The 25,288-nt window shown below is 39.3% G+C and overlaps 1 protein-coding gene across 35 annotated transcripts in view; it reads left to right on the forward strand.

Moving 5' to 3' along the window:
* LOC143857130 (disease resistance protein At4g27190-like) overlaps positions 1-25,288 on the forward strand; it is a 71,405-nt gene that overhangs the window by 26,340 nt on the left and 19,777 nt on the right. For 30 of the 35 annotated variants that reach the window (XR_013238453.1, XM_077367417.1, XM_077367416.1 and 27 more), the window contains 3 exons: positions 9,370-9,420; positions 9,523-9,657; positions 10,291-10,346. The exons of 2 other annotated variants lie outside the window; for them this stretch is intronic. The gene's annotated coding sequence lies outside the window, so the exon portion shown is untranslated. Of the gene's footprint in view, positions 1-9,369; positions 9,421-9,522; positions 9,658-10,290; positions 10,347-11,496; positions 11,842-20,259; positions 20,496-25,288 lie in introns of those variants that run through there. 3 more of the 35 variants (XR_013238452.1, XR_013238451.1, XM_077367422.1) reach the window with 3 other exon arrangements.

The raw sequence follows: 25,288 nt of genomic DNA on the forward strand, positions 1-25,288 counted from the left end.
AGCGAAGAGATGCTTAGCTAAGCTTTGGGGCTATCAGAGTGACCGGCCATTTTCATCTCTTTGAGAATTCACGTTGGTGAAAGCAGATATTTTCATGCTCTCAATTTTTCTTAGAAATTAGACAGTGACTTGAGGAAGATTAGAGGAATGCATTAGTAGTATAGAATCCTCTATTCTTGGATATGTTCATCTCTTTTCTTTTGGAAAGTAAACAATTCAAAAACAAAAAGTCCAAATAGCACGTATGAATCTATGTTAACTTTGACCAAAGTAATAAAATGGCATAAAATAATAAATGGAAGGGATATAAGGCGTGAAGAAATATATAATATAATTATTAAAACCCTCCTTGTTTATCGGTGCGACCATTGGCATCAGTGCGACCATCTGCATTATCTTTGCATCGACGACGAGAGTTCACGTTGGTAATATGTTATATGATAAAAACCGACATGAGATAGAGAAGAAACCCTAATTCAGTAAAAACAAAACCAATAGCGGATGAAACCAAACCTATTTTCCTAACAAAAATTCACATTATAAAGAAAAGTAGAAAAGAAAACAGGAAAACAAAAAAATAATATTAAACTTTCTACCATAAAAAACAAACGTAAGATCAGAGAATAAACTCTAGTTCAGTAAAAAAAACCCAATATCAGATGATACCAAACCTTTTTTCCTAACAAAATTTCACAGGCTCTGTTTCTTTCAACGAAACATGTGATGGGTGTTAAAAAAAGTTTGCCCTTATTTTTAAGCGGGGAAATAGCCATAAAATTTGTTTTATGCCCATTTTATGTCGAAAGAAACAGAGCCATAAGCGAGAAGGACCAAAAGAAAAATAGGCAAATAATAAAAATAACTTTTGATGACAAAATTAACATGAGATCAGAGAAGAACCCTGATTGAGTAAAAAAAAACCCAACATAAGATGAAACCTTACCTACTTTCATGATAGAACTTCACAATAGAGAAAAGGAGCAAAAGAAAAAATAGGGAAATCAAAAGAAGCTTATAATGATAAAAAACCACATTAGAAAAAAGGAAAGAAAAAAAAGAGAACAAAGAAGCAACCAAAACCAATTTCTCCTTTACAAATCCAAATTAGAGTAAAAAGGAGAAGAAAGGAAGCATTCAGACAAAAAAAAAAGCTTCTCACAATCTCTCCAAGAAAAAAAAATTAACAGAAAAGGGAAAACAGGAAAAAGGAAAGGACCCATTCCTTAGTTGGAATACGAGAGAGAGAGAGAGAGAGAGAGAGAGAGAGAGAGAAGAAACCCTAATTAAGTAAAAAAACAAATATAAGATCAGATAAGAAACCCTAATTCAGTAGGAAACAAAATCTAATATAAGATCAGAGAACCCTAACTCAGTAGAAAAAAAAACAAATATAAGATCAGAGAAGAAGTCCTAGTTCAGTTAATACTAATATAGTATCAGAGAAGAAACCCTAGTTCAATAGAAACCCTAATTCGGTAAAATAAATCTAAATTTAAGATTAAGTCAAAACTATTTTTCTAACAAAAATTCACATTATAGAAAAGTACCAAAGAACACGAGTAAACCACCAAAGTAACTTTCTATGATAAAACCAGCATAAGATCAGAGAAAACAAACCCTAATTCAGGAAAAAAAACCTAGTATAAGATCAGAAAAGAGGAAAAGGAAAAGGAAAAACAAATTATGAGAACATTCAAACAAAAAAAACATCAGAGAAGAAACCTAGTTCAGTAAAAAAACCTAATTTACGATAAGAGAAGAAACCCTAATTCACTAAAAAAAATCTAATATAAGATTAAACAAAACTATTTCTAGGGAAATGATATCAGCACAACCATGTTTAATAATTGCACAAACTCGGCTTGTCTTTTCTTTTTTAATTGGCTTGTGAGCTTTTTGGGAACCATAATAACCTTGACAGCTCTTTAAATACTAAACGACAAGGTTTAATGCTGACATCAAAACATAGTTGTGATGATATCATTTCCCTTCTTTTATTAGCCATACAAGTAAATTTTTGGACAATCTCGGCCATCAGATAAATTTGTTTTGCTCTATCCCATTGAAGGTGGGCCCCACCAAAAATTTGGTGGAATTTCTTGTCCGTGGGCAATCTAAGGTGGGCCCGCCATATCGACGGCCCTAGTTGTCTCGGTCCCACTTCTGAGAGACTATCTTACGACTAGAAAAAACAATCATTTGCTTTCTTGACAGTACTAGAAAAAAAAAGCCTTATATGATCATCTGATCAAGGTGGGGCCAATGGCAATCCGATGTGTTCAGAAAAATAGAGCTCAACAGGCCAGATTACATCCATGTGGTGACGTGAGATCCAAGGAAAATTATCAAATACAATTAGTAGAATAGCTAGAAATCCGCTGTTTGGGAACGTCTGATCAGAGATCTTGATCGTTAGGATAGTGCACCCTGTTGGGTCGATGTATAGATAATGACCATCAAACAAACTGAGAAACAAAAATGATCGATGGTTAACATCTACTAATTGGATGGCTAGGATGATTCGTGATTTTTCTAACTATTAATATCATGAGTGGGCCCAAATCAAGCTTCTAATATTTATATAATAGGGCTCTCATAGCTTCATCTTCTTCCATATTAAAATGAACAAGAGAAAATACCTTCGTTACCTAAGGGCCTATCTTTGTTTTGAATTTGAGAAACAATTGTCAGTAACAAACGGATTGTTGGGCTGCAATGGGAGATGATTTGTTCACACCCTGTAGGATGATGCACCCCCTTTATCGTGAATTGTGGGTAGACTTGACGCTTTCTAACGTCAATTCACGTTACAAGGGGCGCATCATCCCAAGGAGGGTTTGAAAAAACATTGCTTGGCTGCAATTTATGTTTATTAGTTTTGGATTCACAATCGGTTCTCTAATTCCCAAACAAACAGGGACTGACTTCTAAATTAGACATTAAAGCCTCTTTGAGGGCACTATTCATTTCTCAACTATTATATTTATTATTTACAAATAATCATATTTTAACTTCAAAATCATTTATATAAAATATTATATTTTTTTGGACCTATCCAAAGAGTTTCTAAATTACTGTAGGTGAAAATGGAAGACATACAAAGAGTTGTATTATACACACTCCTAAATTACTCAGCTAGCCCTATAACAAAAGGCCCCGTTTGCATTGCAAGAAAAATATTTCTGACGGAAAGTTCATTCTTGGGAAAAAATTTCTTTGAATGATAAACATGGTTTTAAATTTCGACCGGACCGGACCGACACCGAAACGTACCATACCCGAAACAGTATTTTATTTAGTATTTTATTTCGTCGGAAATTTCAGTCAAAATTTCGTTTTTCCCGAAATTTCCTTGTACTGGCCTCCTCTTACGCCCCGGCTTTGTATTTTTGATTTAACACATCTCTCTTTCTCTCCCTCTCTTTTTATGATTTACCCTTAGTTGCTATCCCTATCTATTCGTATATGCAAGGGTAAAAGTGTCTTCTAATCTGTAGCACTGAGACTTGGACAAACTCTATCTAATATGTATCCTCTCTCTTTCTCTAATTTGTGAGATATTTTCTCTCTTCCTAGTTGTCTGACTGAAGGTTATCACAGACCCTCTCTAAGCAGTTGGAGTACGCTTTTTAGAGAGCCATTTTGGTCGTCTCTTTCCGCCAGCGAAGCTCGAGAAGAGAAATCCTTGTTTTTTCTCTTCTTACTAAAATCTTTAGTTAATACGTGTGCCTTTCCCCATCCCTCTCAAAGAGGCGTGCCCCCCCCCCCCCCCCCTCTCTCTTTCTCTCTCTCTCTGTACAAGAACATGTTTTTTTAATTAATTAAATATTTTACCGAAATTTCGGCCAAAAATTTTTATTGAATAAAATAAGGTTGGTTCAAGTTATCTTTTTAAATGTGAAAAAAAGAGAGAAAGCATTTCCCTTTCCAAACTTCTCTTAAAAATTAGTATCATCATGATAGGATCGGTTCAAGTTATAATTTTAAGCACAAAAATCAAAATTTCAGCGAAAAGCTGCAACTTTAAGGATCATTATTTGTGGATACTGCCATACTTGTATGAAGTTCTTGTCCAATAATAGAACGGAGAATTGTCATGAGAGATTTGAACTAGTTTTGATGTAGAACGACAGTGCGAAACAAATCTTTACTCTCTATTTTCTAATTTTTGTCAGTTTATTTGTGTCCCTGTTTTTAGCATCAAATCTTATTATTTTCGGTTGATTTTGGTATCTTTAGAAAGGTTTTTTTATTACCTATCTAACGAGCCCAAGATCTCGCGATTTGTACTTGATTTGAGCAAGTTATGAGCATTTTACGAATATGGTATATATCAATTACGAGATTTTTATTTTAGGATTATCGTTGTCATATTTCTTGCTTTTATTTCTGTTGCTTAAGATAGAAGATGGAGAATAATTGTTAGGCAAGTATTTAGGATTGCTAATCTTAAGTTTTGACTCTATATATTGTAATGGCATGAGGAAAGAAAGATATAGATTGAATATAGTTTTTTTTTTGGGACATCACTTTTGAAGAGAGCATTGGCTATTTTACGTGGGTGAAGGAACTTCACTCCTTTCTCATGTTGTATTGGTGTTTTTCTCCAAACTGTAGCATGGGTTTTCAAACCTCATGTTGTATTGGAGTTTTTCTCCAACTACTTTCCTCTTTGGACAATCTTTGAAACGATGGCCAACTTAACCACACTTGAAACAAGCATTTTAATTGTTGGGACGATTGGGCTGATTTCCAACTTGATGTGTAGGGGCTAATTTTGTAGAATTTTTGTTGAAATATTCAAACCTTGACTTTGTACCTCCACCATGTGAAGATTCACCTTCGGAAGAAGGATAGAGACTACAAACATCCACATACTTTTTAGCACCATGATGAGAAAGCTTAGCCTCCACCTTAAAGGCTAGTTGATAAGTATCATTGACGCTCAATGATCGGTGCATTTCCACCTCATCACGAATGGAAAACTTCAAACCATCAACATGCCTTGCCACAAGTTGATCTTCACCCTCTTGAATATCATTACAAGCCATGAGTTTGTAGAATTCTTCGGTGTAGTCCAACACACTGTTGGATTCTTGGCTTAGGTTGTTGAATTGAGAAAAGATAATTTGGAAAAAATCCAATGGAAGAAATTTCTCCTTAATCCTTGATTTCATTTTGTCACAAGAAGAAATCTTACGCTTTCCTTTCCGGAATCTCATTTCTTGAACTTTATCCCACCATATTGAAGCGTAGCCACAAAGCCTTATATATGATCATCTGATCAAGGTGGGGCCAATGGCAATCCGATGTGTTCAGAAAAATAGAGATCAACGGGCCAGATCACATCCATGTGGTGACGTGAGATCCAAGGAAAATTATCTAATACAATTAGTGGAATAGCTAGAAATCCGCTGTTTGGGAACGTCTAATCAGAGATCTTGATCGTTAGGATAGTGCGCCATGTTGGGTCGATGTATAGATAATGACCATCAAACAAACTGAGAAACAAAAATGATCGATGGTTAACATCTACTAATTGGAAGGCTAGGATGATTCGTGATTTTTCTAACTATTAATATCATAGTGGGCCCGAATCAAGCTTCTAATATATAATAGGGCTCTCATAGCTTCATCTTCTTCCATATTAAAATGAACAGAAGAAAATACCTTCGTTACCTAAGGGCCTACCTTTGGGGGCCCACAAAAATTGGGCCTCCTTTGCTAACGAAATTATTTTAATTTAACCTTAGGCTCTGTTTGTTTTGAATTTGAGAAACGATTGTCAGTAACAAACTGATTGTTGGGCTGCAATGGGAGATGATTTTTTCACACCCTGTAGGATGATGCACCCCCTTTATCGTGAATTGTGGGCAGACTTGACGCTTTCTAACGTCAATTCACGTTGCAAGGGGGCGCATCATCCTAAGGAGGGGTTGAAAAAATCATTGCCTGGCTGCAATTTATGTTTATTAGTTTTGGATTCACAATCGGTTCTCTAATTCCCAAACAAACAGGGACTGACTTCTAAATTAGACATTAAAGCCTCTTTGAGGGCACTATTCATTTCTCAACTATTATATTTATTATTTACAAATAATCATATTTTAACTTCAAAATCATTTCTATAAAATATTATATTTTTTTGGACCTATCCAAAGAGTTTCTAAATTACTGTAGGTGAAAATGGAACACATACAAAGAGTTGTATTATACACACTCCTAAATTACTCAGCTAGTCCTATAACAAAAGGCCCCGTTTGCATTGCAAGAAAAATATTTCTGACCGAAAGTTCATTCTTGGAAAAAATTTCTTTGAATGATAAACATGGTTTTAAATTTCGACCGGACCGACACCGAAACGTACCATACCCGAAACAGTATTTTATTTGGTCGGAAATTTCAGTCAAAATTTTGTTTTTCCCGAAATTTCCTTGTACAGGCCTGCTAGCTCTTACGCCCCGGCTTTATATTTTTTATTTAACACGTCTCTCTTTCTCTCCCTCTCTTTTTATGATTTACCCTTAGTTGCTATATATGCAAGGGTAAAAGTGTCTTCTAATCTGTAGCACTGAGACTTGGACAAACTCTATCTAATATGTATCCTCTCTCTTTCTCTAATTTGTGAGATATTTTTTTACTCATCTCCATCTAATATGTCTCTCTTCCTAGTTGTCTGACTGAAGGTTATCACAGACCCTCTCTAAGCAGCTGGAGTACGCTTTTTAGAGAGCCATTTTGGTCGTCTCCTTCAGCCAGCGAAGCTCGAGAAGAGAAATCCTTGCATTTGTTTCTCTTCTTACTAAAATCTTTAGTTAATACGTGTGCCTTTTCCCATCCCTCTCAAAGAGGCGTGCCCCCCCCCCCCCCTCTCTCTCTCTGTGTGTACAAAAACATGTTTTTTTAATTAATTAAATATTTTACCGAAATTTCGGCCAAAAATTTGTATTGAATAAAATAAGGTTGGTTCAAGTTATCTTTTTAAATGTGAAAAAAAGAGAGAAAACATTTCCCTTACCAAACTTCTCTTAAAAATTAGTATCATCATGATAGGATCGGTCCAAGTTATAATTTTGAGCACAAAAATCAAAATTTCAGCGAAAAGTTGCAACTTTAAGGATCATTATTTGTGGATACTGCCATACTTGTATGAAGTTCTTGTCCAATAATAGAACGGAGAATTGTCATGAGAGATTTGAACTAGTTTTGATGTAGAACGGCAGTGCGAAACAAATCTTTACTCTATTTTCTAATTTTTGTCAGTTTATTTGTGTCCCATGTTTTTAGCATCAAATCTTGTTATTTTCGGTTGATTTTGGTATCTTTAGAAACGTTTTTTGATTACCTATCTAACGAGGCCAAGATCTCGCGATTTGTACTTGATTTGAGCAAGTTATGAGCATTTTACGAATATGGTAAATATCAATTACGAGATTTTTATTTTAGGATTATCTTTGTCATATTTCTTGCTTTTATTTCTGTTGCTTCAGAGAGAAGATGGAGAATAATTGTTAGGCAAGTATTTAGAATTGCTAATCTTAAGTTTTGACTCTATATATTGTAATGGCATGAGGAAAGAAAGATATAGATTGAATATAGTTTTTTTTTTTGGGACATCACTTTTGAAGAGAGCATTGGCTATTTTACTTGGGGGAAGGAACTTCACTCCTTTCTCATGTTGTATTGGAGTTTTTCTCCAACTACTTTCCTCTTTGGACAATCTTTGAAACGATGGCCAACTTAACCACACTTGAAACAAGCATTTGAATTGTTAGGACGATTGGGATGATTTCCAACTTGATGTGTAGGGGCTGATTTTGTAGAATTTTTGTTGAAATATTCGAACCTTGACTTTGTACCTCCACCATGTGAAGATTCACCTTCGGAAGAAGGATAGAGACTACAAACATCCACATACTTTTTAGCACCAAGATGAGAAAGCTTAGTCTCCACCTTCAAGGCTAGTTGATAAGCATCATTGACGCTCAATGGTCGGTGCATTTCCACCTCATCACGAATGGAAAACTTCAAACCATCAACATGCCTTGCCACAAGTTGATCTTCTCCCTCTTGAATATCATTACAAGCCATGAGTTTGTAGAATTCTTCGGTGTAGTCCAACACACTCTTGGATTCTTGGCTTAGGTTGTTGAATTGAGAAAAGATAATTTGGAAAAAATCCAATGGAAGAAATTTCTCCTTAATCCTTGACTTCATTTTGTCACAAGAAGAAATCTTACGCTTTCCTTTCCGGATTCTCATTTCTTGAACTTTATCCCACCATATTGAAGCGTAGCCACAAGCTTGACACGTTGGCTTTCGGGTCTCCTTGTAATCAAAGAACTTCTCAATGGCACTAAGCCATTCAAGAAACTCTTCGGAACTCCGGCAAGTCAATCTTGACATTGTCGAAATTACAATAGAACCTTTGCAACCTAGCCTCTTCACGAGTATTGGCGAAGGGACTCACATCGGATTCGTCACTAAAACCTCCACAGCTTGATCTACCACGCTCACTACGAGCCTCTTGGCGTTCAAGTCGCATGGTAAGTTGCTCAACTTGTCTTCGAAGTGCTTGAAGTTCATCATCTCTTTCATCTCTCAAATCTTCCATCATTTGGTTACCACGCCTTCCTCTACCACTTCGTGCCACCATGAAAATCAAATCGAAGCTAGCCTAAGAGAGTAACGTTGGATCTAATACCAGATAATGCGGGTGATTAAGAGGGAAGAAGAAGAGAAATTAGAAATCAAGAACACAACTTAGAGAAGAAGAAGAAAATGGGAGCAAAGCTCAACCCAATTGATATTCCAAAATTACATAAGTTAATCAACATCCAAAATCCTCTCTAAAGATGGTTTCTAACTTTTTAAATAAAAGATAACCAAAGCAAATATGTCCAAGCTCCTCCACTAGCTAGCTTAGGGACTAACATAACATTAATTGCATTGGAACTCACTAACTTTGACTGTTTTGGGCATCTACAGACATAGTCCACTAAAACTGTCATAACTTTCTTACCACTTGATCAATTTTCGAGCAGAAATACTTTTTGGAAAGATCTCAAAGAGACCTACAACTTTTTAGTTTACCACTTTCCATGATTCTTCCATTTAGAAGCTCAAAAATTAGGTTCAAAATGGGCCAGCAACATTAATGAGGGACTGCACCTTGGAACTCCACCAAAACCACCTAGGCATGACATTGCTGCCATGTTGGCACTCATCATTAATAGAATGAAATAAAAGTCTGAAATGTAACTGATGGAACACGAAGGTGTGTCTGTATGTATCTATCTATCTCTCATCTATATGTGTGTGTACGTTAAAATGTGTTGGGAATAATAAAACAGTCTTTATTTTTTACAGTGATCAAAGTAGTGACCATTGGACAGGGAGAGTTCATGTTGGTGAAGGCAGGTATGCATGTTTCTTTACTCTCTCTTTTTTCCAAAAATATTAAATAATAATTTAATTGGTGGGTTTATTGAGAATCTCATTTTTTTATTAAATATTAAATAGTATTTTAGTGGGTTTGTGGGGAATCCCTTTTTGGAACTACCAAGATCAGAGCGAAGAGATGCTTAGCTAAGCTTTGGGGCTATCAGAGTGACCAGCTAGTTTTGTCTTTTGGAGAATTCACCTTGGTGAAAGGAGGTATTTTCCTGCTCTCAATTTTTTCAGAGAAATTATTCAGTGACTCGAGGAAGATTAGAGGAATGCTTTAGTACTGCAGAATCCTCTATTCTTGGATACGTTTATCTTTTGGAAAGTAAACAATTCATGAGTTTTAATGTGGTGTATGCCCTTATAGTTCTGTATTTTTCAAAATGTACTGTAGAGACAATACTAAAGTATGATCCAAATCGTCCATTTGATGGGCCACAATGTAAATAGGTTGTGCCCAAAAAATCATTTATATAGGATGATCTCAACCCTCTGATCTAGAGATGAACTGCATATTATGAAAACTTCTATAGATCAGAGGGCTAGGATCATCCTATAAAAATATTTTTTGGGAAACAGCCTATTTACGTTGTTTTTCATAACATGGACGGTTTGGATCATCCGATGATGTAGGCAGTACAGTACTATTTGGAAAAATAAGGGACCATAAGGGCTTAGACCATATGAAACCTCACAATTCAAAAACAAAACGTCCAAATACCAGGTATGAATCTTGGTTAACTTTGACCACAGTAAAATAATGACATAAAGAAAATAAATGGAAGGGATATAAGGCGTGAAGAACTATATATTATAATTGTTAAAACACTCTTTGTTTACCAGGGCTATCTCTGCATCATCTTTGCATCGAGGAGGAGAGATCACATTGGTGAAGGCAGGTATGCTTGTTTCTCTATACTCTCTTTTTCCTTAAATTATATTAAATAGAAATTTTGTAGACTTCCTTGATTCTCTTTTTTTTTTCTTTAATATTACAAAGTAATTAAGTGAGTTTATGGGGAATATCAACTTTCGTAATTATTAAATAGCAATTCTTTGGCACAACCACTAATTGTAACATAATGAGGTATGCCTACTAACAATACAATACTCGGCTTGTCTCATTGCAAAGGTAACCCTGACTGAGCATTAATTCCACGTGAAGACAAAAAGGAGTCCATTTGGTTGCCATCAAAATAGTGTTTTCTTGTGAAAGGAAAGTTAAATGACCTCAGTTTCCCATTCCCAAGGATGTTTGGTGGTTATGCATTGTTCATTCTACGTTCCTTCAGGAAACTAATCAGGCCTCTTCATCAAAATCTGAAATACTAGAAAGAAGCTCTTTCTTTAATTCATAATCAAAATTGTATCTCTGATTTGCATTCTGCATATAAGCATCTTAATTTCTCTCTTATAATGCCCCTACAAAATAGGCACATGGAACCAGAATTTTAACGCCAAGGCTTTATACACTTGGATCCTTAAAGTAGAAAAAGACCTACAAAATACTATCATTTCCACCTCCTTTTGGGGCAAAAATATCTCTACTTTTCCAAAAATTAGTCTCTATCTTTCAGCCAACTTTAACTCCACACAAAACTAGACTTCGGCCATTTATGTTATCCGATTAAAAAACTAAGAGCTTTTATTCGGCCAATTAAAACAAAATAAAATGTGCTAACACCATATCAGATTCTATTAAAAGTTGGGAATGGTGCCCCTGGAAAAGAAAGGGTAAGATGCTGTGGAAGATGTGTCTGTTGGCTTCATGGTGGTTCATTTGGAAGGAAAGAAATTCCCGAGTATTTGAAGGTGTGGCAAAATCATCTTATTGGATATTTATCAAGATCATCGCAGCGGTCATTTCTTGGGCTAGAAGCCTTCCTCTGTTTCATTTCGTCTCAGTGTATGATCTATGGGAAGGTTGGCAGATTATTTGCAAGGAGGGGGTTAGCAAAGTAAAAATTAACCAATCCTGGCTCCCTCCTCCAGATGGGATGTTAAAACTGAATTTTGATGTATCGTCTCTTGGCAATCCTGGTGATGCAGGGATTGGGGGCTTATGCAGAGATTCCAAGGGGGATGTTCTCTGGGCGTACTCGGGCCCCATTGGAGTGGCAGACTCTAATGAGACGGAAGTGAGAGCAGTCCATTGTGGGATCAAGTTTTTGGATAATTCATTGTTAGATAAGGTGATAGTGGAAGGGGACTCCTCTAATGTTGTCCGCTGGCTTCTGGGTGCGACTTCTCCTCCGTGGCGTTTTCTATCTTTCTTCGAGGACATTGATGATGTAGTTCTTGACTCGTCTATAATGTTTAAGCATGTGAGGAGATCTGCTAATTCAGATGCAGACTCCCTAGCAAGGGGTGGTGTTTTTAGGTCTAGTTTGGAGTGGTTTGATTATCTCCCACCTTGATTTTGTATTTTCATTTTTTTCTCTCTGTAATTTGCTTGAACCATCTCGGTTCGTCTTTTAATATATTCTCATTTTATCGTCTCAAAAAAAAAATGTGAGTTGATATTAGATTTTTTCTTTAGCTATTTGTAGACACCCCATTTTGTCAAGAAATGACTAATGATAGGTTTGTTACGATGATAAATCCTATGATGAGTCCTAAAGCTTCTCTAGGTCTTTCCCTCGATGTCTCTCTCATCATTTCTCCAAGCTTTCAAGAACACAAAGGCACCCAAACACCCAATACCCAAGACCACCTACAACCAAGCCTACATCCAGAATCATTTGAGTTCACCAAAACCTTCTGAAAGAACCCTGAATTGGTCAAACTAGGGTCCCAAGGATAAAGCACGATAGCTCGACACCCTTTTTTACAGGAAACGCAACATTCTGAAGATCAATTCACCAAAACTCAGCAAAAGCTCTCCCGGAAGCCATTTCTAGGAACCGCAACCACCTTTCAGTCACCATAACCATTTTTTGGAAACCGGAAACCACTTTGGCTACCAGGATCAACCTTCCCAAAGCAAAAAACCACTTGTCAAGCAACCCACAAGCCAGAACCAAAAATTAGGAACTTGGGGCCAACTTTCCAAGGACCTGAAACCCATTTTGAGGACCCAGAAAACATCTTCGGTGACCAAAAACCACTTTCTGGGAACTAGAAACTACCCTCGGTTACCAAGAAATATTCCTTAGGAACCAAAGAGCAAATATTGCAGCCAAGAAAATTTCACTGGAAACCAGAAACCATTTACCAGCAAGCCAGAGCAATTGACAACGTCAGTCATAAAAAACCATAAGTAACCACCAAATGTTACCTTTTTTACTGCTCGGGACCATTTTGAGACAACTGGAGATCAATTTGGGTCACCAAATAATTGTTTGAAAACTGCCAAGCATTCCTAAAACCTGAAATCCAGTCCCGGAAATCCAAAATCCATTCCCGATATCCCGAAACCCGACATACGCTAACAAAAACCACTTTTTAGTGGTCCCATAATCTCCACCAAAGTCTATAAAAGGAGGCATTCCTCTCCTTCAATTTTCATCCCTTTTCACTCTTCCCTTTTTGCTTTGGTTTTCACCCCCCCTATTTGATATTTACACCCCTTTAGCATTTAGTTGCTATCTAATCCCTTTAAGCCCTAGCACCCCTCCATCTTTGGTATTCACACCACTTTTCCATTTGGTTTTTAAAAATCATAGAGAGAAATATTGGGGCATTTCATAAACTAATCCTAACCAGTTTATGCCGAAATCTCTTTTGATTTATCACCGAGCGTCGGAGTTCTACCAAATTTTGGAGGATTTGGAGCAGCACCAACCTATAAATTCAGTATATTTACAGCTTTTTGTTCTTTCCTTTACAAAACCGGTAATGGGTAGCTACAGGGTTTGGGAATCCTCCTCTCCCCTTTTCATTATTAAAGGATGCTTCCTTAATTTCAGTTCTTTGTATTCAACAATTCATCTGATTAGAGATTGACCATGCTTCTAGGTACCTAGAGCGAAGCATTATATGGTCTATCCCAATCTTTTGAGGATTGTTGTCTATTAACAACTAGATTAAAGAGATTCCTTTACTGTCCATAAGTCTAATTGAAGGATGTGTCGGTAATTCCAGTTAATCATATTCAATAATCAATTTGATTAGAGATTGACCATGCTTATAGGTTCCTAGAGTGAAGCATTGTATGGTCTATCTCAATCTAAAGAGTATGGTCTATCTCAATCCTTACTGTCCATGAGTCTAATTAAAGGATGCTTCCTTAATTCTGGTTCTTTTATTCAACAATAAAAAAAATGGGTATCTAGTAGCGGATTGCCCTTTGGCATATCCAAAAGAGGCAATGGGTGTAGATGTAGAGGTTTTAGTTTGCTCCATCTTTTCTCTTGTAATAATTTTCAAAATAAAAAATCATTGTAAGAGCCTTGAGCTTTGATACCAAATGAAATCCTAATAGGCAATCCAAGTTGGGGGGGGGGGGGGAATTAGGTTTATAAATTTTTTAGAGAACAATTAAGAATTAAAAATAACTAACCATTGTTAACTTCGAAGTAAAGTGCAAAGCAAAGATGTTACCAATTAAAGGAGAGAAGGATGGAGGAAGAAGAAGAAGAAGATGAACCCCAAGAATTATAGTGGTTCGGTCCTCACATCAAAGAATTCTTGAGCCCTTGTGCGGTGCCGGCCTTACTAACTACAAAGAAAGATGGAACATAGCGTATGTGTGTGGATAGTCCTTTCACTAACTGAATCACTATCAAATACCGATTTTTCATTCCAATGATTGATGATATTTTTGACATGCTTGTCGGTGCAAAGATATTTCTCAAGATTGATCTTAGAAGTGGCTACCATCAAATTCGAATCAAGCCGCGTGCTGAATGGAAGACCGCTTTCAAGACATGTGAAGGCTTATATGAGTTGCTTGTTATGTCATTTGGTCTCTCCAATGCTCCAAGTATCTTCATGCCAGTAATTAATTAAGTCCTTCGTCCTTTCATTGGAAAGCATGTAGAGATCATTTGAGGGTTGTTCTAACCACTTTGAGAGGTGAACAACTTCATGCTAACCTCAAAAATTCTATCATGACAACTCGCCTAGCTTTTTTAAGCTTTGTTTTGACTTCATCATGGGTTAGAGTGGATGATGAGAAGATAAAAGTTGTCCAACAATGGTCTATTCCAAAGAGCTTGCAAGAAGTGAGGAGTTTCTATGGATTGGCCTCATTTTATCGCCGATTCATAAGAAATTTAAGCACTATATCAGCTCCTTGACGGATTGCATGAAGAAGATGGGTTCAAGTGGACAATGGAGGCCAGAAAGAGTTTTCAACTTATAAAGGACAAGTTGCCTAGTGCTCCTATGCTTGCTTTGCCTGGACTTTGAGAATGTTCGAGGTTGATTGTGGTGCCTCTCATGTGGGCATTGGCGGAGTACTTAGCTAAGAGGGACATCCCATTGCCATTGTTCTTTTGTGAAAAACTCAATGGAGCAGAGAAGAAGTACTCTACTTATTGTATGGAATTTTATGCCATTGTTCAAGCACTTCGGCATTAGTGATCGTATCTTGTTCAAACGAAGTTTATTTAGAATTCCGATCATGAAGCTCTCAAGCAAATCAATAATCAAGGAAGCCTAAATCAAAGACATGCAAAGTGGGTTTTTTTCTTACAAGAATATACTTTTGTAATTAAAGCGCAAGAGTGGAAAGTGCAATCAAGTGGCGGATGCTCTTAGTAGAAGAGTAGCTCTTCTTAATTTCGTGAGTATGCAACTTGAAGGGTTTGATGGCAGAGACATGTATGCTAACGGTGAAGACTCTGGTGAAATTTGGAAGCGTTGCAAAGAAGGAAAGCGTAAAGATTATCTTCTTCAAGATGATTTTCTCTTTAAGGAAAGTCGCTTATGCATTCCAAAATGTTCCCTTAAAGAGTATGTTATTAAAGAGCTACATTCGAGAGGTTTGGGAGGACATTTTGGAAGAGACAAACTGTTTTGCTAGTGAAAGAGAAGTATTTTTGGCCGACCATTTACCGAGATGTGATACGCTATGTGACGAGCTGCCGAATATGCCAAACTTGCAAGGACATACTATGCAGCAGATGGAGGTTTTTCTGGGTTGGTGATTATTGTCCGCTTGATGGGGCGGTTCCTTTTGAGGAGACTAAGGCCATAACCATATCGAGCATAGGTTTCAACCAGTATAGAACCATAATGTGAGTGAGCAAGCTGCCCCTATTGTTCCCGGGCTGTGAGAGCCAAGCTTAGTCACTGGAATGTGCTTACTTTAATCATCCAACTCTTGAAATCTTTCACCCTCCAATGTTAATTCAAGACCAACTATCCAGAATTCATAGGTTACATGTCTATGTAGCTTGGTCAATGGATTGGCAAATGTATTCACTTGTTTTAGCACTCATATGAGCATTTCAACAAGCATTCCTTGGGGCTATTAATTGAAGTGCAAAACATCATGCAACTAGACCTTGAAGCTCCAGCAACCTAGATTCATTCAGCTGAGAAAAGATAAAAATCTGCTAAGATGGAAAATCTCTTAATGATTGCCCAACCTAATATTCAATAAAAGAACTTGATCCGCACCAAGCTACAGCCCAATCTTGCTGGGACCAATATTTTTTTCTCCAGGGAAATTGAGGTTGTGTTCTTTTCATCAAAATCTACTCGGATCGGGCTCCGATTGTCATTCCAAGCTACTATAAGGACGATTTCCCATTTTACCTTGCATAAAGGAGATGTTCTTCCACACAGAAATCTTAGAACTCTCTTAAAGAAACTCAACCAACATACATCAGACAATTAATTGGCATGCAATTCTATCTCTCACAATAACACTCTAGGATATTCATTCATTCTAACAATAACTACCGATTACAATGGAAAATTAGCATGAATCTTGAACTTGCAGGGAAATCGTTTGATAAAAGGGGAAATTACATTCAATAAAAATGAAAAGATGGATAGAAACTCAGCAATTTCGTCCAATTGAAAGGGCAATTGGATCTTACCAAGTCCTTCAGGAGCACGCAAAATTTGCTTGCAACAGGGTAAGAGGGTAGATAAATTCAAGGAAAAGAGGTACTTGAGATACTTGTTACCTGAGATTCATCCAGAGATTTCTTCAACCTGTGGTAGAGAATTCTTCTACCAGTGGTAGAGAAACTCTAGTTAGGCCTTTAGCCCCAAAACCATATTACAATCTCAAATTTTGTAAAAAGACCCCCCAAATTCCAATTTCATGTTGGTATTTATACTAAGCTAATGGTAACTGAAATGATTGAGCTACCCCTTAAATTTCCATAATCCTTTCTTCTAAAATGATAGTGACATCCCATCTAACTTGAAATGACTAAGATAGCCTTGCCTTTGTTCTCCGAACAACATCATTCTGAGATCCAAAGTCCAGCAGCTCTGCATCACATAATCAAAACACCGGTACCTACAGTCCACTTCCACTTCCTAATGCTACATGGGAAGATGTTAGTATAGATTTGTGGTTGGCTTGCCAAGAACTCAAAGGGGTAATTATTCCATCTTCGTAGTTGTTGATCGCTTTTCTAAAATGGTGTGTTTCATTCCTCGCAAGAAGACTATGGATGCTTTCTATGTTGCTAATCTTTACTTTAATGAGGTAGTTAAGTATCCATAATCTTTAGTTAAGTACCATGGATGCTTTCTATGCTTCTTATCTATATTTCATTGAAATAAAGATACTAAATTCTTTAGTCATTTCTGGGGATGCTTATGGGGAAGAATTAGTACTATTTTGCTGTATAGTAGTGCCAATAACCCTCAAACCGATGGACAAACCGAGGTGATGAATCGAACTTTAAGAAATTTGCTTAGGAGTTTGGCGGCATAGAGGCGCAAGCAATGGGATATGGTGCTTCCTCAAGAAAAGTTTTCTTATAATTATGTTGTGAATCATTCTACCGGTAAGAGCCCATTTGAAGTGATCTATGGTGTTGTAAATATCTTTGGTTATCTCTTTATGTCTTTATGTATTTGTTTATGCCATAAGGGCATAGTGGTCATTGTACTTTCATCTCTTTAATAGAAATACTTAAGTGAAGGGGAGTAGCCCTAACTCATTCTCTTCTTCTCTCAACATAGTATTAGAGCCTTAGGGTTCGTGTGCCTTAGGGACCACCACTTGAAACCCTTCTCCTCCACCTTCATCTTCTCTACTCACCCTCCACCATATGCCCTAGAAAACCCACCTCCACCTCCACCTCCACCCGCCTCCATCTTTCTCTCTCCCTCATCCACACTATTCACAGCACTATTCATGACACTGTTTACAACACTGTTCACGGTTACTGTTCACGAAACTATATACGACACTATTTCCAGTACTGTTCATGACACTGTTCACACATATTTCACACCCTTTAAACTCTTTTTGTTTCCTCTCATTCTCTCTTGAAAACACTTAAACCCATTTTCTTCATCTTCACCTCTCTTTGTAGACTCCATCTCTATTCTTCTCCCTTCCCTCATGGCCTAAATCACTTGCTCTATTTCTCTCATCTCATTCCCGCGGCTCCACCTCCTATGCTTGTTACCGTAGCATCTCCTTCATCTCTTTTTTGAGCACTTTTCTAGCTCTAGAGCTATGCCTCTTCATATTTGTCTCTGTCATTGGAGCTGGGCCATCATGAGGGCATCCCTTCTGTGACTCCTCCATTGCCCTTATAATCTTCTCTTTCTGGTGTGGGTGTGAGTCTCTTTTTTGTTTAATATGGAGCCTCCGATTTCAAATCTCCCTACTAGCCCCTTACTTGCTGACACTGATACGACTCACCCATCGGCTCCTTCTTCGAGCTATACTCTGAAGGCCTACTCTCCATCTATCGAGCATTCTTTTCCTCAGTTGACCTCAGAGTGCCTTGATGGCTCCAATTATCTGAGTTGGTGTCGAGCGATTGAGATCTATCTTCTCGCTTGGTGATGCGTCTCCATGATTGAGCGTGATCCTCCTCTACTCACTGACCCGACTTATGACAGGTGACGTCAGGATGATGTGATGGTTCACACCTTACTATGGCAGAGCATGGATTCCCACATAGCTCGGCAGTTGATGGACTTGGCGATGGCCAAGGATATTTGGGATTATGCTGCTATTTTGTTCATTGGGGTTGATAACCTCATATGCATTTGAGCCACATATTCAGAGTCGATGAGATTTGAGCGCGGGGACATGTCTCTCTCTACCAATTATAGTCGGTTTCTCTCTCTTTGCCAATAGTTGGATGTTTTCATGCCTCTGACTTCTGATCTGACGGTCTCGCTTGTCTACGGGACCAGCTTCGAGTTGTTTATTATCTTGAGTCCTTGGGTCCCGACTTCTTACCGTTTTGACAGCAGCTGGTTGGTTCGGGCTCTCTGCCCTCTCTACGGGAGATCTATTCGCGCGATCAACAGTGCCTCCTTGGCGGCTCATCCACTTCTACTCCTGATGAGGGCTTTGCCTTGCTACATATCATGATGAGGATACATCCGACTGTGGCCCTAGGTATGTGAGTCGGGGTCATGGTGGCCGCAGAGGTCGGGGTCATATTTTTGGCGGTGGTTGTGGTACTGGTGGTCGTGGTCGCCCTTATTGCACTTATTGCCAGCGGGACGAGCATCGTGTTGAGACTTGCTTCCGTCTCCACCCCGAGCTTTGTGCTTCCAGAGCCGCCCATCTTTCCGTTGTTGATCCTAGGGGTGGACATGGTTCGGATCGGTTCGATTTTGGGGCATACCCAGAACCGAACCATATATAATCGGTTCCCTAAAATTGGAACCAGAACCGAACCATATAAGTTTGGAACCGAACCGAACCAGAACCGTATATAATCGGTTCGGTTCAGTTTGGTTCGGTTCTGGGTTTACCCAACCTTCACCAAATGTAGATTTTTTGCCTAATCATGTTTATAATCTGTTCGGTTCGGTTAAGTCATGTTTATATATGAACTACAAACACAAACAAGCACAAATTTGGGATAATCAGGCACACATTTGGGCAATGCAAAAATTATATATGAACTACAAATAGCCACAAATTTGGGATAATCAGGCACAAATTTGGGCAGTGCAAAAATTATATATGAACTACAAATTTGGGCAATTCTAATATCCATTATCCAATGCATATCAAAGTTGGGATAACATTTACATATGGACTACAAACATTATCCAAGGCATATCAAAGTAGGGTCAGTTCTCTGTTCGGTTCTCGGTTCCGGGATCCCAAACTCAGAACCGAACCGAATTTCCACCGGTTCCAAATTTTCCGAACCGGAACCGAACCATATATAGCTGGAACCGAACCGAACCGAACCGAATGTGCCGGTTCAGTTCGGTTCCCCGGTTTGAACCGGAACCATGTCCACGCCTAGTTTATCCTGATGATGGCACTTCCCCTTCTCCGACTACTGCTCAGGATCCATTTCAATTTACCAGAGCCGATTATGAGGAGCTTCAGCGTCTCCATCTTAGCAGTCGTCCACCTACTGCGACCGTTGCCCAGTCAGGTAGTTCGCCAGCTTCACTTCTCACTAGCTCTAGCTCCTAGATCATTGATTCCGTAGCCTCTAACCAAGTGACTGGTAACTCTTCATCCCTTACTTCATTTCAGTCATTTCCTTCTCACTATCTCTGTTACTCTTGCTGATGGGATTAAAGCCCCCATCTCTGGTGTTGGTGCCCTCTCTCCACTTGATGGTTTCACCTTATCGTCTGTTCTATATCCCGAAATCTCCATTTAACTTGTTATTTGTTAATCAGCTTACTAAAGCTTTGCATTGCTCAGACTCATTATTCCCTTCTTATTGCTTATTTCAGGATCTCTCGAGTGGGAAGATGATTGGATCGGGTCGTGAGCTGGACGGCCTCTATCATCTTCACTGCCAACCGTCTCCCACTGTTTTGCACAGTTCTATCGATGCCTATCAGTGGCATTGTCGCCTTGGTCATCCTTCACTCCAGACACTCCAGGAGACCCCATTGTCTCATCTACCCTTCAGCCCTTTCAGTGCGAGTCATGTGAACCCAGGAAACACCACCGTCTGTCGTTCCCCTCTAAGCTTTTTAAAAGAGTATTAGGACCTTTTGAGTTGGTCCATTCTGATGTATGGGGTCCTTCGAGGATCAAATCTTAATTGAGATATGCATATTTTATTGTCTTAATGGATGATTTTTCTCGGATGACATGGGTGTACCTACTTAAAAATCGATATGAGATTTTTACTGTTTTTCGTACATATATGCTTAAATTACTAATCAATATAATCTTCCTCTTACGTGTTTACGCACTGATAATGTGCGGGAATATTTCTCCACCTCAAATAGGTTTTGGGCATTCTTAGCTACTCATGGCATCATTCGTCAATCCTCTTGTGCCTATACCTCTCAACAAAATGGTGTTGTAGAGCGCAAGCTGAGATATCTTCTTGACATGGCCCGCACTTTACTATTCCAAATGCATGTTCCTAAAGTGTATTGGGGTGATTCCATTCTTACTTCTTGTTTCCTGGCTAACCGTCTTCTATAGTAGGAAATCAATGTCCATTTTCCGTCTTACAATCTCAAGGAGACTCCTTTCCTCTTATCCCTCGGTGTTTGGGTGTGTTTGCTTTGTCCGTAACCTGGGTCCAGATGTGGACAAATTAGACCCTCGTGCAGAGCAATGTGTCTTTCTGAGTTACTCTCGTACTCAGAAAGGCTCAGGTGTTACAGTCCTCGACTTCATCGGACTTTTGTCTCCGCAGATGTTACCTTTTCCAGTCAGTTTCATACTTTTCCAGTCTTGCTCCTCAGACCCCTGAGTCTCTAATTCTGATTGCTCTCCTGGTCTTCCCTGATCAGATTCCTTCTATTCCCGCGCCCATACAGGTCCTGCCGGGCTCTCCACCTGCCCCTCCCAGAGCTTCTGCCCCCCATCAGGTATATCAACACAAATCTCGGCCTACAGATCCTCCAACTTCACCTGAGGTCCTCTCATCCCAGCCAGAGGCCCCAGCCTCTCATTCTAGACTCCCCTATTGCATCCCGTACACGTTCGCATACTACGGCTCATCCTATTTCATCTTATGGCTCTTATGACCATCTTGCACCTCCATTTTGCAGCTTTGTCTCGTCGTTGTCTTCAATTGCCTTGCCTAAGTCTTTGCAGGAGGCTCTTGCTCATCATGGGTGGCGTGCTGCTATGGATGTTGAAATGACCACCCTTCAGCCGAATCATACATGGTATATAAATCCTTCTCCTCCTGGTTCTCATTCTGTGGTTGCCGATGGATCTATGCCATCAAATACCATCCAGATGGGACAATTGAGCGCCTTAAGACGCGCTTAGTTGCCAAAGGCTACACTCAGACATATGGTATTGATTATCATGAGATGCTCTTTCTTGTGGCCAAGATCCCCTTTGTTCATGTGATTATCTCTTTAGCCGTTACCCATGGCTGGCCTCTCTATCAGCTTGACGTAAAAAATGCCTACTTCTATGGTGATTTAGTTAATGAGGTATATATGGAGCAACCTCCTGGGTATGTTGCTCACGGGGAGTTGTCCACCTCGGTTTGCTGCCTTCGCAAATCATTATATGGTCTCAAATAATCCCCTTGGGCTTAGTTTGGGAAATTCAGTGATGCTCTCATGAGATATGGCATGAGACAATGTGCGGACGATCACTCTATATGCAGTCATAAGTATGATGATGGACATGTTCTCCTCATCATCTATGTGGACAGTATTATCATTACAAGGAGTGACTCTCTTGGCATACAACGACTAAAGAATTTCCTTCAAAAAGAATTCTCCACAAAAGATCTTGGTCGCCTCAGATACTTTTTAGGAATTCAAGTGTCCTACTCAGGTACTAGTCTCTCTTTATCTCAACGCAAATATGTGTTGGATCTACTAGAAGAGACTAGATCAATGGGGACCAAACCAGCATCTACTCCCATGGATCCAAATACGAAACTTCTACCAGAAGAAGGTAACTTGGTAGAGGATCCTAGAAGATACAAAATACTTGTTGGGAAGCTCATATATCTCACTATCACTCATCCTGACATTTCATACGCTATGGGGGTTGTTAGCTAGTTCATAAGCAACCCTCGTACATCTCACTGCGCAGCAATGATTCATATTATTCGATACTTGAAGAGTGCTCCAGGTAGAGGGCTACTTTTCAAGAAATATGGCCATATGAAGTTGGAAGCCGTCTGTGATGCTGATTGGCCTAGATCACCTGCTAACAGACGATCTACTACGGGATTTTGCACATTTATTGGAGGCAACCTTGTGTCCCAACTTAGTAAGAAACAAAATGTGGTTTTCAAGTCCAATGCTGAAGCAGAATATAGAGCTATGTCACATGCATGGAGTGAGATTATATGATTGCGCTCTCTTCTATCCGAGATTGGGCTCACTTCATCCTCTCCAGCTGAGTTGTATTGTGACAACAAAGCTGCTATCTGTGGAACCCGATCCGAGAGAGGCGGGGGACGGGTCCCCTAGAAAGTCTCTAGATCATCCACGTGAAGGAGAGCTCCACCAAGGAACTCTCGAAAGAGTGCCCCTCACAGCATGAGCGGCGATGTAAAGTGAGATACCTCTCGATTCGGGGACTAGCCCGGATTCGAGATGCACCTTGAACAAAGAAAGAGTCGCCATCCAAGGAAGTGGGCCCTGGATCCCATGCTGTGCTCTGTCGCAACAGATAACCAGAGATACAAAGGGTCCGTGCCTGATGACGAATGGGGAAGGGGTTAGGCGCCCCCAATTCGCCCAAGTGCAAGCACCTGGTCTCTTTTGCCATTTATTATTAACTTTGAAGAGTTTTGGGCAAAAATCATGTGAAATGGGGACAATCATCCCCGAAATAACGTCTATCTAAGCATGCATGACCCGGGGATGGGCAAAGAAAGTGAACATCCAAATCCTAACTCATCGCATCTAATCCTAACTCATCACATCTAAGAAAGCAATAAACAATCGCATGCATAGCTACAGCTAAGCAGATAATGACAGATATAATGAGATAAGGAAAGCAAATATCTAAGTTTAGACAGATAATCAACCTAAGACGAATGGATAAACGCTATAGCTAAGCAATCAAAGCAGTAAGGTAAACACACTAGCATGCGAGCCTATGCAAGAGATAAGACTAAGAAAATGGCAATCGATCGCACGCTAGAAGAACAAACAAACTAGAATGCATAAGAAATCTAAGATAAGCACACACAAGCTAAAAGGTGTAAGAAAAGAAAGAAATCGAAAAATCAACGGCACGTGAGAACAAAAAATGCCAGGAGAAAGAAGATGGAACACACGATAGGCTCAGAAGGCGATTCAAAAGGAATCAAGCCCAGCGATCCTAATCTGCTGAAGATCGGACAAGTCTCGCGATCGTCATAACCTATCGTTGGGCTTAGCGAGGGCAATCCCTGTAAAGGGGCCACGCTACGTCATCGCCCGTCCCAAAACCCGATAAAACGTCAGAAAACCGATGGAAACCGAAAAATCACGATGAAAACCGGAAATGGAATGAAAAGAGGGCTCCGAGTGACCTGGCAATCACCATCCTTGCCCATTTTTGCTTTTGTTTTGAAATGTTGAAAATATTTATTAAAAAGGTTTGACTGAACTTGGGTGGACCCAAGCTACCTACGTACCCTGCGGAGAGGGATCAAGCCAACGTAGTTCGGACGAAAAGGTGAGAAATATTTATAAAATGGTGATGAAAAAAAGGTGAAAGGGTGCAAAAATGGTGACTGGACTCAGGATGCCAGCTGCACGCCTGAGCTGCCTACGTACCCCTCAGCTAGGGATCAAGCCATCCGTAGTTCGGACTAGATTTTTCTAACTACACTCCTAATGACTCGAGATTTTTGAGATTTTTTGGTTTTTCAGATGTTTTTAATATTTTTTGAATTTTTGACACAAGAAGACAGAATCCTATCATTGATAGACTCATGATATCCCGCAAAGGTTGGACAGCATCCTATGCTTTGCGGGGGGAATGAACAGAATAACAACTCTGCAAGGGTTGGACAGCATCCTATACCTTGCAGGAGCGGATAAAAATCACATGATTTGATGAGGGGATGGACAGAATCCTAACCCCTATGATGATAGGACAGACTCCTGAAAGACTGAAGGACTGACTCCTATGCTGAAGACTGACTCTGAAAGATGGAAGGACGGAACCCTAAACTCTCTATGACAGACTCTAAAGAGGAAGAAATCCCTTAACCTGCGGAAACTCTAAGGCAGGAAGGGAAGGGGTTGGCTCAAGAAGCATTCCGTCATAGCCTAAACCCAACTAAGCTGCTAACATAGCGGCCCATCGCTAAGCCAATCAAAATTAAAGACTAACCCGAAGACAAATGACAAGACGATGAACTGGAACATCCACAATCTAACTATGACCAAAAAGATGGGACAAGTTATCAATACAGAACAAATGAAGTTGAGCTTACCCACTTAAGCTAAGAGAAAATAGAAATGAGCACATGATGCGACATATTTCTAGCCTTAGAATTCATACTTACCATTATATTTCCATAGAGGCATTACCCCCAAGGTTCCAAGAGAAGTTCGCATGAGCCGTTGAGCGTAGACTTTCATGTAGGCTCCCGGATCGGCAGACAAGGCCTCACATTAATTCCTCTACTGTACGGGGCTGTAGCCAAAGGTGGTGGCATGGTGGTCGTATGATTCGTCATCTGCTTCTCCACGCCAGAGACCACTCTTTTGTGAATCTTGATCACTTGCCTCGCTTGAACTGTTGATTCATCACTCGCCACTCTGTTCTCAGCCCTTGACCCTCTCGATCTATTATTCCGCCCCCATTGCAACAGAACAT

The sequence above is a fragment of the Tasmannia lanceolata genome, unplaced genomic scaffold, assembly GCF_043159265.1.
Source record: "Tasmannia lanceolata isolate RefF3 unplaced genomic scaffold, GAP_Taslan_0.1 ptg000024l, whole genome shotgun sequence".
NCBI classification, from domain to species: domain Eukaryota; kingdom Viridiplantae; phylum Streptophyta; class Magnoliopsida; order Canellales; family Winteraceae; genus Tasmannia; species Tasmannia lanceolata.